The sequence below is a fragment of the Notothenia coriiceps genome, unplaced genomic scaffold (genome assembly GCF_000735185.1).
Source record: "Notothenia coriiceps isolate Sejong01 unplaced genomic scaffold, NC01 NC01_scaffold00020816, whole genome shotgun sequence".
Lineage (NCBI taxonomy): Eukaryota > Metazoa > Chordata > Actinopteri > Perciformes > Nototheniidae > Notothenia > Notothenia coriiceps.
This window is the reverse complement of record NW_011353517.1, coordinates 1-4,667: the sequence shown is the minus strand read 5'-3', so window position 1 is coordinate 4,667 and position 4,667 is coordinate 1. Positions and strand designations below refer to the sequence as shown.

The following is a 4,667-nucleotide window of genomic DNA, read 5'->3' as shown; positions in this document are numbered from 1 at the left end:
CTTGTTTGTTTCCGAGTGCGCTCCACGTGTAGCTTGGATTGTTTTCATGAACGGACATCTGCTCTCCATGGGCTGTGCTTCGTATTTCCCGCTGGTTCACGCATCGTCTGTGAGTGTTATTGTCCGACTTAATGGAAATATGTTGTATGCAAATGTTTATGTTTGTAGGAATGCAGTGAGTATTCCTTGCGGCTAAGCTACTAGCGGCTAGGCTGGTTAGCCTCTCAGTTTGTGCACCGTAGGTCATTGTGTGAAGTATTCTGTTATATTTTAGCTCGTCAGTTGGGCAGTCAATAATAAACTGTTATGTCTGTATTGTCTTTACAGTTTCACCAAGTAAAGAGACTTCAGTAAAACTGACAACTGCGCTGGAGTTTTCTTTCAAATGGTTTAACTGGATGGATAGCTAGCTCAGTGCTAGTGAGACCCTTACAGGTTGTGTTAATAACAAGCTGTCTGTAATCTTTAGGAGGACTACAGGAGGACCATATCAGAGATCGATGAGAAGGAGTACATCAGTTTGAAAATCATCGTCTCAGAGCTCAGGAACCAATATGTGAGTGTTGATTTGTCATTTTAGAGCTGCATTAAAACCAGGTCAAAAGTCATACAACTGGGACAGAAGTCCTCTGTACAATACTCTCAATACACATTTGCAGGAATAAGTCCTAAACCTATACATGAGTCAGCATTTTACCACCTGCTGTCTATACAGTTATGAAACCTGAATATAGAAGTCTACCCAGAATATTTGCCAGTGTAACCTTAAAAGGATTTAGTAAAAGAATATATAAATCTAATACACAAATAGTTTAGTTTTCTTCTAACTTTAATCAAACTTTTGGTAATTTAATATGAGTGCAGTACCACTCATACAAACCGTTTCTAGTGTTTTCTTGGCTATTCTTACTTTCAGGTTCCGGGTTAGGGTTAGATGAAAACGAGATCCAAATCTTATTTCCCCAAACTCCTTTTATGTTTGAGTCAGATGTGACCTGCACAATGTTCATATTAATATGTCTGCTTGTTGCTTATAGGTCATCCTTCATGATATGATCCTGAAGAACATTGAGAAGATCAAGAAACCAAGAAACAGCAATGCTGAAGCTCTTTACTGACAACCTACACACACACACACACACACACACACACACACACACACACACACACACACACACACACACACACACACAAGCTCAGTCAACAATACTGACCAATAATTCTATTTTTTGTCGTGGACTATCTGTTATTTTTCGGTTTTTACAACCTCGGGACAATTCACGACGTGTCACATCAGGCGCTACTTGGGCAGATATTTGCTGTTGCCGGGCTCACTGTACTGTACTATCTGTATAACCCCAGCTGTGTGGGTCCATAGTGAGCTAAGGTAATCCATTAATATGCTTTTGAAAAAGCAAACAGATACATTTCAGCTGTTCCTTTTGGCCTGACCCTGCATTCTCCCACATGCTGTCTGACACGTAACCATCGGTCTTGACTTCTCAGTACTCTGCAGCGTGACCTCTGACTTTTTCCCATAAGTACTGGGCTGCAAGCTGTAGTTGCAAAGCCCCTCCTCCCATCTGCTCCACTGGGACTGAAGCTCAGAGCCTCCTGCTGCTTCTCTTCCTGTCAGGGTCCTGGTTGAGTTTTGCTCTCATGGATGCCGTGCCTCTCCCAGGATTTATTGTCAGTTTTTGACACTTTTTTTTAGCTCCTTCCTTTTATTTAGTTCATACCCCGTGTCTGGAACTTGGACAAAATTGGAATTTAAAACTCCAACTCCAGCGAGTCCTCTCCTGGTGGCCCTTAAACTGTCAAGAACTCCCATTTCAAACAATATGCAGAGATGCGACTGAAAAGTTTTGTCCGGCATGACTTCATTTCTCATTTTTGAGTCTTGGTCTTGACGTGAAGAATATTTTGTATTCTTCCCCCTGCCCACTTTCTTTTTTATTCAGTGCTTGTTGTATCTTAGCGTCATACTGTTACTCTGACATTTCAAGAAAACCCCATTTAGCCTGCCCTCCTTTTACTGTGACACCCTTGCCAAACCAAAAGGAAAAAAGAGAGTGTCTGTAGTTCCATGAAGCTGTTATAGTTTTTAAGGCCCTGCACAGTTAATATCAGTTTCAATCTGGACTCTTCAGTTTTCCCCAGATGTATTCTGCTATAATAATGTTATTTTGTATTTTGTTCACATTGTGATGCCATATTGAAGCCCGGTGCTTTAATGAACTTTTGCAACTGACCTTATGGGAAATTAAAAAGTCACGTCCAGGATCGCCTTTAAAGTGCATGCACAAATGTTTTTATTTCAACTTTTTATGCAAATAAAGTGTTAAAGGAACAAATCTCTCTGCGTGCTTGAAAATGTGGTCGAAACAAATTCAAAATCAATTGAAATGTATATCCATGTAACATTTTATTAAAAATAATACACCATAATTGCAGTCTCACAGGATTCCACTCAGGTGTTTTTACTGTCGGTCGTAAAAATCCCATGGTCCCATTCGCTCGGTGAAAGCTGAGTCACAAGCATGCTCAACCTGGAGTCTCCAGTGTCTAGTCCTCCACTGCTGTCACAAATATCAACGTTAGCTACAGCCAACGTTAGCCTGCGTTCATATTACCTATAGGCCTATATCAAACGAATACAAGCTGGTCGTGTCTCCTCAGAAAATATAGTAGCACCTTTCTCTATAAGACCCCTCAAAAAAAGCTCAACCTGCTCCAATTGGCTCGTTAGAAAAATTACTATTGTACCCTTATTCTGAAGTGGTTGGTGGCGAAACTGATTGAACCTGCATGCAGGAGGGGTAGCCTAATCGAAATTATTATATCTGAATGATACGTTTTCACAGAACAGTGACTGGGTTGTCTTATTTTAGTTGGTAGTTGGTACACATGCAAAATATCCAAATATATATGCACGCATTGAAAAAATGAATACTTAATAAAAGGAACTGTTTAATTAATGACAACCCCTTGACAGAGAATAAGAAAGTCTAACACAAACCCAGTCATGACATGACTGACTATCTGTAATGACTGTAAGAGTCGGTGAGGGATGATAATTTATTTCGGCAAATTACTCGGACCTACTAATTGACCTAACCAAAGTTATTGAGTCTATGTAAGTTTACTGCTTGGCTCAGATCCACCAACGTCAGCAAGATCTCACCTCTATTAACTCCTGAAGAACCCGGTTCAATTAACTGCTGTTTCAATTCAGACAACTCTCTTAAATCTGTTTAAGCGATCCCGAAGGATTTTGATATCAGTAAATGAGGTGTGGCCCTACCTAACTAATACAGGGTTTTTACCTTCTCTCTCTTTACAACATTATAATCATACTAAATCATGCTGTGATCATGTTCTAATATGGAACTTTAATTCACAGTTTTACATTTATTACCATAATTTGTAACTTCAACTGCCTAATTCAGTTGTGATTTTTATAGAATGTTAGACGTCTTACTTCATAAAAGACCGGTGATATTAAAAAGCTCATTCAAACTTTCATTCACCAAAAACAGTTCATTTTCACATTTCGACATTCGTATACTTCAACTAGTCACGCATGAATTCGGAGGACCTGTCCTCACAGGTGGCAGGGTACTAACTTTCAACAAACATCAATTCATTTCACAAAGAAATTCACTCAGCATTCAACCAAGAAATGTGAGAGATATTTACCAAGTCTGAGAGAACCTTACCGAGAGCTATTAACCCAGCTCTGAGGGACAGAGCTTTTACCGGGTGAGAGTATACCAGTAAACCCCCCCCCCTGCTCTCTCTCTCCGCTTGCTCCCTCTCCGCCAGTGTCTTTATTAGACCCTCCAGAAAAACGCGATTCTGCGATCGCAGAATTTACCGCATAATCAGCCAAATGGCGCAGATTTTTAAAAAGCCGCATATTTATCAAAAGGCCACATAATCCCCGCATTTTTCCACACAAAGTTGAGAAGAAAAAAAAGTTAACAATTCTTGACATGACGTCATCAGCTCGCGCATCACAGAATGTAAACAACACTGCATAGAGCTCATTTACCAACGAACATTTGTACTAAAGACCGGGCAAAAAGTGGGGGGAAACTATTCTGCACCCCGTGCAACTGTGTGTTGCAGCATAAGAGAAAATCGACGGTGGCGACCCACTTTGATTCATTCAAACATTCGAAAATGCTTTCTGCTGCTGCGGACAAGAAAGCCATTCAACTCCCGTTCACCGAGGGATCAACCTCCAAAACCCTTTCGAGGGCTACAAGAAACGAAGTGAGTAGCCTACAAGATTGAAGCTGGTCAGATAACGAACGAGTAAATGAAAACAGAATGAGGCGGAGAAGTGTGTGTGTGTGTGTGTGGGGGGAGTGATTCAAATAGCCCAATTGCTTTTACAATAAATAAATATTGAATGTGTTTAATTGAATAGTAAAGGGGTTTAACGTTAGTGGCAGGTTGTGTGTGAGAGAGAATAAATAAGACAGCCCAATATTTAAAAAAAAATCTATTATTTTTCGCAACTTTCAGCAATTTCACCGCATAAAATCACATAAAAACCCTGCATGTTTAATCGCATAATCAAGGATTTTAGCCCGCATAATCAAGGATTTTTGCCCGTCGTTTTTCTGGAGGGTCTAATTACTGGATCAGCTGCTGCATGA

General features: G+C 40.2%; 1 long non-coding RNA gene across 1 annotated transcript; it reads left to right on the top strand.

Moving 5' to 3' along the window:
• The first annotated feature begins 10 nt into the window (after window positions 1-10).
• LOC104952932 (uncharacterized) lies at window positions 11-2,354 on the top strand. The gene is made up of 2 exons (XR_799152.1): window positions 11-556; window positions 1,038-2,354. It is a non-coding gene; the product is annotated as an uncharacterized lncRNA (long non-coding RNA).
• The last annotated feature ends 2,313 nt before the right edge of the window (window positions 2,355-4,667 follow it).